At 40.7% G+C, this 15,880-nt stretch overlaps 1 protein-coding gene across 1 annotated transcript in view; it reads left to right on the top strand.

Moving 5' to 3' along the window:
- The window catches only part of pcdh1a (protocadherin 1a), an 88,255-nt gene that overhangs the window by 50,619 nt on the left and 21,756 nt on the right, over nt 1-15,880 (top strand). The window lies entirely within an intron of this gene.

The raw sequence follows: 15,880 nt of genomic DNA, 5'->3' as shown, positions 1-15,880 counted from the left end.
GCTTATAAAACATTTGCATCTATTTGTGTGTGTGTGAGACAGAGGTGGGGGTGGGGGTGGGGGTGGGGGCAGCAAGCGTGTTTCTCCGATTTTTGTCTCGCGCATACATAAAGCATATTAGAAGCATTGTTTTCCTCGAACCCCCGTTTGATGTGATATTCATCAAGCGGCTTTTAGTGGCCAAATGCTATCAGGAAATGTTCTCAAACAGCAGCTCTGCGTATGAGTTGATCAATAATTCAGAGGAAAAAAGGTATGACACTGATCTATATGCTATCATGATTTATCAGCATCATGTCCACCCCGGTGTTATTTCATAGATTCCAGCTGAAGGCGGGAGAAATACTGTATCTATTAAGACAGCCCGTTCTAAAGCTATACAGTTAATTAGTTGTGCTTATTTTGTGCTCATTCAGCCGTCAATATTCAGGTGCGTGCTGCCGTTCTGAATGTTATTAAGGTGCAGAAAATTATTTGCTTTTCCCAATTCACTTTGCCCACCTTAGCTATTGAAATCTTGTCCAAGAGGTACTCCTACTGTCTAAAATTTAATCCATGTTGCCTTTGGATTACAAATGTATTTCATTTGACACTTAAATTCACTGCAGAGCTCCAGTTCTGTTGCCAGGCAACTCTGTTAAGGTGCACACAAAAGATCATTATAGATTTCTTGAGTGCAACTCTTAACTTGTACTTCTTTTAAAAGATATTGTGCCATTCTGTATCCAGATCAGGCTCCTGTTTGGTGTACATTCCTATGTTGCCAGCATCTCTGCCCCTTACACATTACATTTAATATAAAGCTGTTTATTCAGCTAAATAGGCCTTCTTGCAAAAATCATTCCTACCAGAAAATTCACCAACTCTGTGCTCAAGCTTCTCTGCAGCACTTTGAAAGAATCAAGTTGAGTGCCTCTTCTTATGCATCTATCAGACATATGTTACTAACAGGAGATGACAGCATGGCCCACAGTATTTAAATGGTTCATGGTGCTTGGACTCTGATGGCTACGATATGACATGATGAGCCATAAATATGTCAGATATGACTCAAATGAGCTCTGAAAGGATATGGCAATAGAGTATTCATACTAGATATTCCGCTTAGGGGCCCTGTCTAAAGCCCATTGTGGAGCACTCCACCAAAATTCCATCAGTAGATTAATCAAATCTGTCATCAATATCATACCATATCTGTATCAACTGTGTTTAGTGTATTCCCCCACAGAATTGCCACAGCTGCAGAGAGACGACGGCAAATTCTGCTAATGTTTTTTTCAGATTTCAAAATGAGAATGCACTATGTAATTATGGTCAAAGCAGTTTGCTTAGAGGTCTTAAAAGCTCTCTTTTTGGTGGTATGAGTGGCATTTAGCGCTGTGTAAACTTAAGCATGTGTGTTGAAAATTTGTAAGCAGACATTCTCCTGGAAAATAGCAGATGACCATGTTCTGGTTTCCTCAGCAGGGCATCTATTTTTCTTTTTCTTTTTTTTTTTTTTTTGGATCTGGATGGAAGTTGTAAGTCATCTTTTGTTTGAAGCCCACAGGAAGATCATTGCTCAGTTGCAGACTGCTGTTGCAGAAAGGGGAAAGCAGGGTGGTGGGATGTAAAAGGAGAAGCGATCCAAGGTAGGATCTGGGAATGAGAAATGCAGATGGATTACATGTGCATGTCTGGCAAATGGGCGATGAGACAGAGGGCAGGACTCGATACTTGTTTGTGAGTTTGTTTGCATTATGATTGAGATGCAGTAGGTGGATTACGGAGCTCTTCTCACAAAAACACGCAAACTCCTAAAGACCTCAACACACAGAGCAGCTCACTCAAACAGAGTAATCTCTTCATCTGATGATTTTTGATATGTTGTTTTTCTGCCTCGTTTCACCACGCCGGGCTCTCCTCAATCCCCCGGTCTGCAGAGAGATCAATGTTGAGAACACATCCTGCTTCGGCAGTGACTGGGCGCTTGTAGCCATAGATGAAAAAGGTCACTATGAATCTAATTAAGCATGATTTTTCAGTTCCTTGATAAGATGGAGGAGCATGAGGGCTACCCATCCAGTTGCATCGAAAGGATTACTTTGAGTGCAAGAATGAGATGCAGACACACTTCCGAAATCGTCCAACTCTCGGAATGTATCGCCAATCGGGACATCTCGGATGCAGAGTAACAAATCGAGACAAGCGAGACCATGAGAGATGCTATTAATAGCAACGCATGTACATGTGCGTCCACATGCGCACACACGCTAAAGCACAGAATCGTGCACATATTAGAGCATAGCCAGAAAAAAAAGTTTTAAGTATGGTTGAAGGCTTTTTCATCCCTCTCCCCAATCCAATTATGTTGCAGTTCAAACAAATGGAAGTATATGCATGCTTCTCAGCCAGATGCTGCAGCAATAGAGATATTAACTCTGAAGATGGGAAGTTTGAGAGGCAATAAGGTACCCAGCAGGGAGTGGATATTGAGGATTAATTTCTCTCATGTCTGATTCTCTGCTTCCCTCATCAGCCCATCTTCTCTGTCTATCTTTCCCTTCTGGCATTATTAACTCCTGATACGTCTGTTGTGAGAGACCATTTGGAAGATGCTTATTTTACTGAATATTATAAGGAATGGAGAAAAGATGAAGATAAATAAAATACTGCTAATTGATGATCTACTGTCTGCTATGAGTATGTACTTCAAGAAGGATGTGAACATTTATGTGGGTGGTCGACATAAACCTTGTTCAATTGGGCTTACCATTCCTTGCTGACATGAGTACACGGACAAAGTGAACTGTATACTGGCCCACAGACAGCTATTAAGGTGTGGTGACTGTGCAACTTCTGCTCTGGGCTTAAAAACAGTAAATATTGATTGGTTTCACAAAAGTTGAAGCAACTGCTCACAAGCTAAAACAAACTGAAAATGTAAACTGCTAAAATCAGCCATAATAAATGTCAAACAAGGCTGTGAACTGATACCAAAAACATGGTAGAAATTGATATTTATTGCTGTAGCATGCATCCAAATGGTCCAAATGAGTGTGTCTCATTGACCTCTTTCTCCTCACCGCCACCATGGGGGGAAGTTGGTTCATTGACTTTCCTCCTTTTTCATGTCACTCTGTTAAAGTATTGCCTTTAAATCCTGCTTGCCTTTAATTCAGTTTTGTTTAGGACCACAGCTGTTGGAGATTGAATTGGAAACTTGCCCCAGGGACATTATGAAAATAAAAAATATAGTTGCAATTGACCATTAGAGGGCTCTGAACCCACGGGCCAAACACACACAGATATCGCCGTTTGCAAAGCTGCCAAAGCGTCTGCTCTGCATCATTATAGAGCATGACCAGATGTGATCTGACAAAATGCCAGATATTTATGTAAAATTTGATTTCTCTTGCTTTTGGTAAAGAAAATGAGGGACTTCAAACTTCAAGCCTAGATGACGGCTCAAGTTAGCAGTGTCAGATCGTTTGGGCTTGACCCAAAGATTTTTTTACCTGCAGTTCAGTAATAGAGGCCAGATTAGGATGAATTACATGTCATAGTTGTGGTAAGAGTTGGCATCTATCATAACTAAGTAAAATCAGCTCCTTTTCATTCCCGTTAAAAGGAGTGAACTGCACGCCAGAGCAGCACTGACTGATTCTCACCAGAGGAGCTTCAAAAAAGAGGAAAGTGATGTTCTTGCTTCAGAGGTACAGAGTCACACGGTGCAAATATATGCCACCTAAAATATCCTGCAGAGGTCAGATTGTGTCAGGTTTTAAGTTGAAACCAACTTTCTGGAAGTATTAAAATCACTGTCACTGTGTTTTTCACGGGTGGTGATGTGAATCCATAGTTGTGGTGGGAGAAAATGATTCTCACAACTAAAAAATATCCAGATAACTGCTGCTATCTTTGCAGTTTGCAAGCTATCACGAGGGTCATATAGTATATATTATATTGTATATATAAAAGCGAAACAAGAAAACATGACATGCATAAAGGAGACTGTTGCCTGTAACCTCGTAAACAGAACCACAGTCCAGCCCTTACCCTAACACGAACAAAGATTAGTCTGTCTCGGTCTTTCATGCTTCTCACTTACCCTGCACCCCGCTGGCTTCACTCCAGGGTCCAATGTAGTCAGTCTAATTCACAACACTTGTAAATGCAATTGCTGTTGTTGTTGCTGGAAATTATTTAGGTTGCAAGTATACTTTGGCCTCCAAGGGAGTGTTAATACGTGGGTCTAAGGAGCAACTATAACAAACCAAGTGTTGTACAGATTAATCACTCAAAGAGAAACTGATGAAACTTTAACTCTGAATGAGTCAACCTGAAGTTGAACCCTGTACAATGGGGAAATAAAACTATATACTCAACTAATGGTGTACTTAATACGATGTGTTGAAAAGTAACAACACAGACGACAAATGCCATTTGTATAAATGAAGTTTTAAGGTCAAAATCTCATGACTCCTTAGTCAGACCAAAGAAGTGTTAGAATGTAGCTATTCAATAGATGCTAAAAAGATGTTTAAAACTCATATAACTGCTAAGAACCTGATGGGGAGTTGAATAACTTGGTGAAATTTAGCAGCTATTCAGTGTTTAAAACTCAAAGTTTCATTGACAAAACTTTTGTTGTGCATTATTACAGCTCAACAAAGGGTCAAAAGGTCTGATTCTTAAAAGTGAAAAACTCCTCTTCAGCAAACCCACCCAAACAGGAACCATCAAGAAAGCACCTCCTTGGTGATATTAATTCTATTTTGTTGGTGGAATTTCACCCTCCTGCTGTTAGTTATCTGGGCATCTTCATAAAATCACTTGTCTTTGATGACATTTTTTCTAACCTTGCTTCTTTTTCTACCAAACCGCCGTGCCGAGCTGTCCCCCTTCTCCTTCAGTTCTTCTTTGTGGCAGAGAAAATCTTCTGCAGTTCCTTTCCATCTTCTCTGTGCTGTACTCTGACTCTCTTTTCTTCTATTCCTCTATATTGTCTCCTCCATTTCTGCTGTACTTACTTTTTGTTTCTCTTTTTGGAGCATTGATTCCTTTCCAGTGTGTGTAATAGCACACCGCTCACAAGCCGCCAACTCTAAAAATCATTCTATAAGATTTCTTATGAGCTCATATTAGCATATTTAGTCCCCACAGCTTGAGACAATGAGAGTCAGTAGAAAGGCATCACCATCTAAACCCTAAACCAATCAAAATTTTAATCCTGTGCCCTTCCCAATTAAGTTTTACCACTGATCCTTTCTCTGACTTCCCCGAAGCTTATCCCTCCCCTCCAAATCTCTTGACACCAAAGAATATTACATTTGTTTCCCCATTCCATCATTTTATTACATTGTGTCAGAAAAGAAAAATACCAATCAAACAAAATATATTGTGTATTATTAATCAGCTCTGGATCATTGTGTATATTGACTTTTACATTACACCCACACAAACTCAAAGAAATGACTGTTACTAATGAATCAATAGTAATTTGACTGAAGCACACACAAAATGATTATTAGATAATGGATAAAAACTGTGTTAAAATAACAGTCTGCTGTACGGTCGCTTAGACTGGCAGGTATTTAATCAGTTTCCTTAGTTGTCTCTGCTCTCAACCTAAATTCTTTTCTTAATTCTGCATGTGTACTATCCACACGCTGCATTATATCTGCTAACTGTGGCTCAGAAACAGCAGTCCAGATTCCACTTTCTGGATTTGAATTCTGCAGTTTTGTGGTTATGTTCATGTTAATGTGTGCTGTCATGAACTGATGCCATTAAGCCAGCGCAGAACACCTGCACCTGTGGTCTGTGTAGACAGAGGTGCAGATGCAATTTTTGCAGTGACACAACCCTCACTCTCATACTCATGCTTCTCTGCCCGTGTCAGAAAAACAATGCCATGGCATTTCCCAAAATCACTTTTTTCACTTTTGCTCAAGTCCAAGAGCCACATTTTTCAAGAAGAATTGTGCACAGAGAGGAAGACTACTGTTTGGATTTGGTTTGTTTTTGACATTGTCTGTTTGAGGCATTTTCCACTTTCACCACACAATAAATAAGTCTAATTTAGTTCAAACCAGGTCAGCGAAGGTGGGAGGTTTACGTGCGGTAGCTGTGGCAGTGGGACAGTATCATTATTGGATGATGCCCCGCGGCTGACAGCAGTGAACCGACCAGAATCCGTTTCATACACTGACTTGAAATGTGTTCTATAGTGAGATGTGTTCTTGTAATGGGAAAAAAGACACCCATAGCTCATTGTGGGACAGAGGGGCTGACGGAGAGCTTTTTGTCGAAGGGTGATGCATTCACACCAGCACTCCCACATCCTGTCATATGGAATGGTGTGAACAGTCAGATTTGTCATTAGATGTGGCAGCTATATTCACACATGGTGGGTCTGCTGCAGTAATACTTGGTTTTCTTGTGACAACATTATGGTATTTCAAGGCCAGTGCGCCCATTGAAAGGAAATTCTCAGTGTAAGGAAAAAGGAAAAAAAACAAAAAACCTTCCAGAATAGGTGGTGGCACAGACAGTGAAGAATGTGAATTCAGTCTTGCCTATCAAGACCATTAAGGTCTATGTGATTGTTTTTTAATGCATTCACTCCAGACTTTTTTTTCCCTCTCCATTAACAGTACGTGAACAAAGGGACTTCTGGTCTTTAGCCACCCCTCACCCCCACCCCTCCCTTGTCTGATCACTTCATTCTCCACCCAAACCCATGCTGACTCCTCTGCACTCTTTCCCCCTCCCCGCCTCTCGCTTATGTTCCTCCCTCCCCCTCTCCAGCGTGTCCCCTAGTTTTCTGGTAGCTGTGTCTCTTTGATAATCCAAGACTCTTTGAAGACTCCAATTCCACGCTGCTTGCCTTGGAGCTATTGCACCTACAAAAACAACTGTGTGGGTGTGTGTGTGTGTGTGTCTGTGTGTGTGCATGGAGAGAGAGAGAGAGAGAGAGGGGGAGAGAGAGAGGAGAGAGCAGTAGATGGGATGAGAATGGAGGACATAATGGTGGAGTGGAAAATAAAAACAGTTCCATATGCATTTCCTTTGCAACTGCTTCAGTCTTTATGGTTTTATGCTTGCTGCATACACTGAGAGGTGCACTTCTTCATTGTCATATTTGTTGGTGCAGCTCATTTTTCCTGTGCCTTCAGAGGCAGCAGCTCATTGATTCCTGCATACACGCCCCAAATGCCAGAGCCAGGATGTGCTCACAAACATTGTAACTAAATGGAAATTCTTGGTCCCACACTCGGGGAACTCTCAGTCGCTATCAAAGAGTTTACATGCACATTTTGTAGCTGATGCTACACTTAGAATAACAGAAAATGTATATGCCGCAGCTTTACTGTACACCAGTCGAGCAGCTTGAAGGCCGCTTCACAAAAATTAGCAGTTTGTCCCGTTAGATCTCAACAAAAAATGATTTTCTCTGCTTCTGTCAGACGCTGCGGAGAAGTAATTAGAGAAAATTAGTTGGCTATACTTAAAATGCCACAGTGATCAAAATTAATCACGGCTAAAGCATTTTTCCTCCATCCACTTCCCCTCCCCTTTGTATTTTTGTCTCCTCCTCTTACCTTTCAGCAAGTGTGGCTGCTCTCTGTGACTTTGTCTCTATTTCTCCATTGTTTCAGTCTCAATCTTTAGTCCTTCTTCCATCTTAGTCTCTAGCCCTCCCCTTTTGTCTCTGTCATTCTGCCTCTCTTTGGCAGAGGAGCTTGCCATTGGGATTTAGAAGAAATTGAATTGAATTATGAAGGAATTTCTCTGCAGTACGATTGGCATCATTTCCTCCACACAACAGAACATCATTCTCATATCTCTTAGTGTGGGGGAATGAAAATAGGCCGTGCACCATTCTTTTTCTCATCCTTTTAAATTGAATTTTTCATATCACAGGGGCACTGAGACATCAGCCGTTTCCTTTAACATGGGCAGAAAACCCATTTCATAATATCTGAGAGACACATAACTGTGATTCAATAGGAAAGCCTGAGTTCCAGCTCCAGTTCACATACAACATACCTCAACTCAGGATTGATAAACAGGGCCACATAGGTTTCCTGCAGCTTGAGAATTCAAAGGTATTCCAGTTGAGTATACTATAGCTGTTTACCCTCACAACCAGTGAAAAGCGGTGGGAAGCACACATTCTTTACCTCCTGAAGATTAGAAAAGATACTGCACCCGAACTGTCTTTGCAGAAGCCACATTGTCCACTAGCAAACTGCACCCATGCTGCTATACAACACAGTAATGATTGTATTTAGTTGGTTATTATCTACGTTCATGTGTCTTCTTCAAAATTAAGAAAGTCAGGTGCTTGTTGGTCTTTCCTCCTCCAACTGAATTTCTGAATATTCAGCATGTCTAACTTGCTTCAGTGACTCAGCTTAAACAATACCTCTGTGTAATAAAAATTTGAATATAACATTTGGCAGCAAGCTAAGTGTGACAAATACATTGTTACCCATTGGACATGGGAAGTAACACGATATTCTCTTTAAATGCAGTGCAAGGTACTTGCTCTGTTGAGGATTATTTCATCTTATGGAAAAAATTAGTCTTCATAGCAATGAAATATAACTGGAGAAATTTAGATGAGTTTTACTGCAAATAGCATCTCATCTATTTTTTCTACACCAATCTCGTACATGTTGTTATTTGTCATTTGAAGATAAATAACTGGATTGATGACTAAAAATGATTATTTTCATGATTAATTCATAAAAATAATGCAATTTCTTGCTTTGATCCAAATATGTTTTAGCAAACAGCCGGAGCAGCAGAAATGAAGATGTAATCAATGTGACATAGAAGAGGTATCGAGCACTTTGTTTAAAATTCAGAGGTTAACGCCTCAAAGATGAGACGCTTCCTCAAGCTTTAAATCTCAAGTTAGATATTAGAGGATGTACTATTATTAAAATTCATATCAAAGGGGGGGACTTGTGTAGAGGAACCACCAGTGTACTTTTCTTCTCTAATAATAACATCATCTTTTGAGTTTGATTTATTAAATGTACCTTTTATTATATTAATGTTCTGCTGCCGCTACACTATATGTTTTAAACAGTATGTAGTCGCACCATTTGTACTAACCATGAAGCTGTTGCTTACTGTGAAATACAGAACGCCAGGGAATTATATACAAGATCGTTTAAGAACTGACGATGCAGTCGCCAGCTTGATCGCCAAATGTTCACGCACAGATCAGTCAGAAGACAAACGCAAGTGGAAGCGTGGGACAGAGATTCAAAGACTAAATCTAACTCACCTGCGACTCTGCTGGAAGTCTGCTGAAAAAGTGGCAGAGAAGATGGAAAAGCTTTCCCATCTGCATAAGTACCAGCAGCCCTCTGCACTGGCAATCAGCAAGGCTTGGCTGGATGACAGGGCACCTGACGGCAGAGTGGTGTCAGGTAGCTCCAGGGCATTCACAATGGACTGGGAACTGGAACAACAGCAGTGGGGTCTGTCCCATCAGGGATCAGTGGTGCAAATCAGCAGTGACAATAGAGATGCTGCACAGTCACCAAAATGCTATCCTTGTTGCTTAGGCACAGCTATTTGCCCCAGGAATCCCTTTATATTCCTTAATTCAAGCTGCAGGCAAAAACATTATTTTTTAACTTCAAATCCAATCTTTCGGACAGACTGTCCAGACTGCTATTTGCAAGTGATTAGACAGAACCATTAACGATATCCCATCTGCATCAATTGCTGTGGAAAAGACATAGGCGTGAGTGCGTTCACAAACTGGTGGTGCATTTTTCTGATCCAGGCACAAAAACAGCAAGCTGCAGGCTGGGTGAATAATGGAGATGTATCCTCTCACTCTTCACACCATAGCAATATCTTGTCTCAGTGCAGAAGTCTTTCATCACACCAGACAACATTAGTGACAGAGGTGGTTGATGTATGTTTTTTGCAGCAGTCGCAGCCAGATAACGCAGCTAACAGCTCTCTGGACTTGACGTCACTGTTATGTGTCAAAATGCAACTGATGTAAAGGTCCATTTGAATGCCAGTGTTTAAATCAGATATCAAACCACCCATGAATGCGGGTTAAATCTGTTTTGATGAATGAAATATATATTCTGATGTCTCAGTGCACCAAAAATCTGATATGGGCTGCCAATCTCAACATAGCCTAAAATGAACTCAAGTTCCGACCAGAAGGTTTCTGTGTCCTTAAGCCTCAGCTCATGATTTAACTCACATATATCATCACGTATCGTTTTCTGCCTCAGACTATTTTGCTCCTTATCAATTTAACCATAAACAGTTGTTTCAAGCTATGTTATGTCATATTATGATAGGGTATATCTGATAATATCAGTCAGGCCTCGTATGTAGGAAACTCGGAAGTTGTACAATTCACCAGTAACTGAAGGGAGATCTTTAGAATTCACCCAGCTAGATACGTACTCCAGGCATGTGCCTATATTTTATAGTGGCTTGTACAAATCAATTGGAGGATGAGAGGGAGAGAAGGTGCAGCGCTTCTGAAATCAAATGTCTTTTCTCATGGACGTTTTTATATTACATCAATAGTTCTGTTAATTAACAATGAGTACACTCAACTTACATAACAACCTCAAATGCAAGCACATCAAAAGGCTTTTAGTGTACCTTTTCTCCTTGAGTGCCGAGAGAATGTTTGTTTTCCGTGACAAGGCTTTTTAATATGACATTCTGTCTGTCATCAAATAATCCAGAAAAGCCCTCCACTCCCTCAGGGTGGAAAAAAATATTTAGGCTATTGCATGTTGCTTTATCCACATAAAGAAGGAAGTATTGATCACAGTCAACACATTGCCTTCACTTTCAACTTTTTCGAAAATTGAAATAGTTTTAAAAGCCATGGTCATGAGATACAGACATTTTTCTTTCACCTGTGGAGAAAATAATCTTTTGTTGTTGCTGTGTAAACTGGAATTTTAAGAAGTGAGCGAACTTGCATCAAGGCGATGGTGTGCAAACCACTCATATAAATGCGATTCATAGTTATTCAAATAATTCATAGTGCAATTTGTGCAAGTACTGACTGTTTTTCAAATGCCACTATTTGGTAACTGTGAGCTTGCAGATAGGAAATAAAGGCAAGGCGGTGATTCAGTGTAGGTGTACAGTGCGCTGGGTTTTTTTTTTTTTTTTTTTTTTTCTCAAAAGCATTATGTTCAAGGCATTAAAGCAGCTCAGTCTCATCAGTTAAGGTCATGGGATGGTTGGGGTGTCGCTACTGTAACTCCAGTACGACTATGATCTCTGGCATTGAATAGCTTGAGGCAAATAAGTGGACATACAGCATTTCTTTTAATATTTTTATTAACTTAATGAAGTGGCTTGCCATTGTATAAATCATGAAATCATGTATACACTAATGAATAGGAAATAACCACATTACTGTCCATGTGATAGCTTCTCTTTCTGGCTTTTGGCATACCAGTGTATCAATGGAAATATTCAACTGTGACCTTGTGTCATCTGAAATGTTTCTGAGGCACTAGTTTGTATAATAGTCCGACAGAGAAAAAGGGGCTCTACATAGTTAGCGGATGATTGCTGTGTATTAATACATTAAAATGTGTCTCGGCGCCCTTGTAAAGACAGCGTCCTGCTGTTTCTTTCCATCTGCGGGATTGTAATATGCGGGGTAGAAATGAGGCCATTTTAGCCCAATCTAAATGGGGTTATGAATTCAGATGTCATCATAAATGTCCCTTCTTTCATTCTCAGCCCCATAGCCCCTTATTCCTACCACAATGCCCAAACAATCCCACTCTCCCTCCTCCAGTCTCCCAGAATCTAATCCTTCTGCTCGTCCCCTCTAGCCAAAGCGTGGCCCATGTCTGCCTGACCAACTCCCCGCTCCTGCTCAGCCTCCCCTTCCATCCTTCCGTCTTGCTGCATCCCTGCAGCCCCCAAGGCCTAGCAAAGGATTTGTGCTCTGACTAAAAGGAGAATCTATTTCCCATCTCTGCAGCCTTAGCTAGTTATCATACCCAGGAAACATGCTGACTCTCTAGAGTGATGCCTTGAGGAGAAGTTTAAGCAAGAATCCATATTTAAACAACTAAATGCCCCCTCACATTTAAATAATCACAGAGCCTCGACAACCTCCAATCACATTTTAAGAATGCACCATTGAAGTATATGATTTGTCTTGTCCGGTCTGGTACTGAAATATCAAAGAAACAATAGCAGAATAACTCACTATTGTCTGGTGTGTAGGTGCAGTTCTCTATTGAGGCTTCCTCTTAAGTCTATTTTCACACTTCCGACTGTGGTCTTTTCAAAATGTGAATGAGAACAATCAATGCAATTTAAATTCTTTGTGAGTAATGATAAACAGTGTGCTCTTACTTTGTATTTTCCGCTCGACGCACTGCTCATAAGCACATTTTTCATTTGAACATGTTACTGTGTATAGATGCACCAATCAAAGAGCATGTTTAATAGAAAGAAAACAAATGTCATATTTTTATGCTTCAAAACCTCGCATTGCCCTCCTGTTCTCATTTGCACCAAGCATCCAAATCAGAAACACAAAAAAGCCATTGTTTGGTTGTGTTTCAAGAATCTTTCATTTTTGTTCTGAAAATGTAGCTCAACAACCAATAAATGTTACACATAACTGTATGATTTATTGATGCAGTAGTACTGCTTGGTGAAACACGTACAGTATGATGCACACCAGAACTCAAGTCATCATTGTTTAGATGAAAGACCAAGAAGTGCATCAGTGCAGTGAGAAAAATATGACTGGTTGAGATGATGGGGAGATGAACAGGTTTCTGGAAGCATTTTGAAGCCCACTAACAGCATTAAGGACACTGTGTTGATAGCACTTTCCTAAGCTCTAAAAGCATTTCTCAATATCTGGTGTGTATGTACTAAAAGGCTGATGGTTCGAATGATTTCTAGCATGGATTTGTTTGCCAGAAAAGTGGTTGAATGGTAGAAAGCACAGAACCGTGGTATTGATCTGGGCTGACTTGTGCAGCAGAGGCAGGCCTGTTCTGCTGTATCAGTGCTTTCCTGACTTTTACGAGAGCTGCTCATGTGTGGGGGTGGGGGGAAGAGTGCGATTGCCTGTCCGCTGTAAGGAGTCATCTTTCTGTTGTGGATTGGTGGTAAGTAGCCATTAGTAAACTGATCTTTGGAAGAGGAAATTTAATGGTCTCCTAACTGTATTTACAAGCCATTCAATTTGATAAAGGGTGTGATCTTGAATGATTTATTCTATGCCGCTCTGCCTCACTTGAAGCTATCAAATTTAAGATTTCATCAGTATTTTCATTCTTTCATCAAATCTCATCAGTATATAACAGCGAGAGGAGATCTAATGTAGTCTAATGCCAGCCAAATAGTGACTGTCACAAACTATATTTCCAAAGCTCTGTTTTGTTCTGTTTGTTAGCCTTATTTAGATCTTCTTAGGCTTCCTCTTTAGTTAAACAGCAGAAATATTGTCTAGCTTTCCACTCGGTTAAACATCAAAAGCTGTGGAAATGGGAAATATTAAAATATGGAGATAGGAAGTAGCTCACTGGGGCTACTGATTAGTGTACCAATCATTGTCATCAGAATTAATTTAGCAGTGGCAGATTTAGAGAATGAAACTTTTGTCTGACTAATAATATTACTTTTCACGTTCCCAATCTGTGCGACACCCTATGACGCTTGTTTATAATGTTTGCTTTCACATTCGTACAATTGTACAGATATTGTCTCCATACATAGGAATCTCTTCCTGCATCTCTATACAGAGTCTACCTCTATCCATGTAAGTGTTCTGAGTATAATTGTGAAAATGACTGACAATAATACACATGGCATGTACATTGTTATTTTTTTCTGTCTACTCTACCTCCATCTGGAGCTGTTGATAAGATGGACAACCAATAATTCACATTCATTGTCTGTATTCTTCACATTCTGTATCCTGAAGGTGCACCTATTTCATTGTGCTAAATGCTAAATGTGCTGTATTTATACCGAGCTTTTCTTGTCTACCGGCCACTCAAAGCAATTTACAACACTGGTCAATATTCATCCATTCACACACACATCCATAGACTGATGGCACAGGCTGCCATGCAAGGTGCCATCTGCTCATCAGGAGCAATACAGCACTTTCCATCCAAAGCGCCCCACAATGATTCTGTGCTCGCTTATTCATGCACACACACACACACTCACATCTTATCTTCTTGATATCTTATAACCATAGTGACAGCATTACATTGCAGATGCAGTAGCCAGTAGCTCCCTCAAACTTTTCTATATTTTTGTACAAGTTCTTAATTTTTCACCTTCATTACCGAAGCACGTATTACTAATAATAATAAAACATACACTCATCAATGTCAGAAAAGGAGGCGCATCGGCCCTTGAGACAGTCACTGCCCGCGGCATCTTCTGACCACCCAGCCAGACCACCTGGACCAAACGCTACCCCAAGCGATGCGATTGCCCCAGGAAGGTATGGAAAAGAGCTGGGATAAGAGCTAAGTTAACCCAGCTTGGACCTGAGGCTATTCCACTTCACAGCCTACCTCTGGCTAATAGGCAGTACCAACCTGGGGGTAGGTGAAATAGCAGAATCTTTGATTGACTCTGAGAGGCTGTTAACAAAAGAGCTGCAATCTGACTGGACTAAACCTCCAGCATGCTTGTCTGATGTGCATGTCTAGATGTCTTGATATGATGTGCAGTGTCAACTATTGGTTGTTCAACTAGTTGATTATTCTGTGAAACTCCTAACAGTCACAGGGCAACAGCCAAATGGTGCGGGCAAAAATGAAATGATAGATTCCAACAGCATCTCCACATCCCCACCAGGGGAAGAAATGCCCTGGACCATATTTACGCAAACATTCCTGGCAGTCACAAAGTCCTCCCCCGTCCCCATTTTGGTCTATCAGATCATATTTCCATGCTTCTCATGCCTACTTATTCCCAGCTGATAAAAAAGGTGAAACCAACCAAGTAAAAGTTAAAAAAATGTGGACAGATGAAGCTACAGCAGCTCTACAGCACTGTTTTCAGTGCACAGACCGTTCAGTGGTGTTACCAACCAGGAAAACCACATCAATCTTGAGGAATATACATCAACAGTGACATCATACATCAGCAAATGTGTAGATGATGTGGTGATCACAAGGACAATAAAATCATTCCTCAACCAGAAAGCCTGGATGAATGGAGAGAGGAAGCCAGAAAAGCTGACTTTCAGTGAGGTGACAAGGAAGTATACAACACTGCCGTAGCAAGACTGAAAGCTGCCATCAGGGAGGCAAAGCAGAGACATCGGCAGAGACTGTAGAGCAGTGTTGGGCAAGTTGCTTTTAAAATGTAATATATCACGTTTAAGTCTTAAGTTACTGTACAAAATTACTGTCTATGTAGAGTAATGAGTTGCACAATGATCTTGCAGGATTATGCACAAAGAACAACCTGCTGCTCAACATCAACGAAACCAAGGTGCTGATTGTTGATTTGAGAAAAAAGTAGGCAAAGACACACACCCCTGTCTAAATCAGTGGAGCTGAGGTGGAGAAGGTGCGCAGTTTTAGGTTCCTGGTAATCAGCGTCACAGAGAACCTGCCATGGTCATCTCACATCTCCACCCTTGTAAAGAAATGCCAAGTTCTTGTTAACCTTTGCAGAGAAGCAATAGAAATCATCCTGACTGGAAACATCACAAACTGGCTTGCTTTGAGCTTTGTGGCTCAGGACGGGCTCTTCAGTGGGTGATTATAAGCACCCAAAACATCATTGGTACCCACCTACTGAGCATCAGTGGTATAGGCGAAGTGAGGAGCCCCAGTGGATAGTAAAAGACAACACCCACAGTCTGTTC

Source organism: Chaetodon trifascialis, chromosome 16, assembly GCF_039877785.1.
Source record: "Chaetodon trifascialis isolate fChaTrf1 chromosome 16, fChaTrf1.hap1, whole genome shotgun sequence".
Lineage (NCBI taxonomy): Eukaryota > Metazoa > Chordata > Actinopteri > Chaetodontiformes > Chaetodontidae > Chaetodon > Chaetodon trifascialis.
This window is presented reverse-complemented; position numbering and strand designations above follow the sequence as displayed.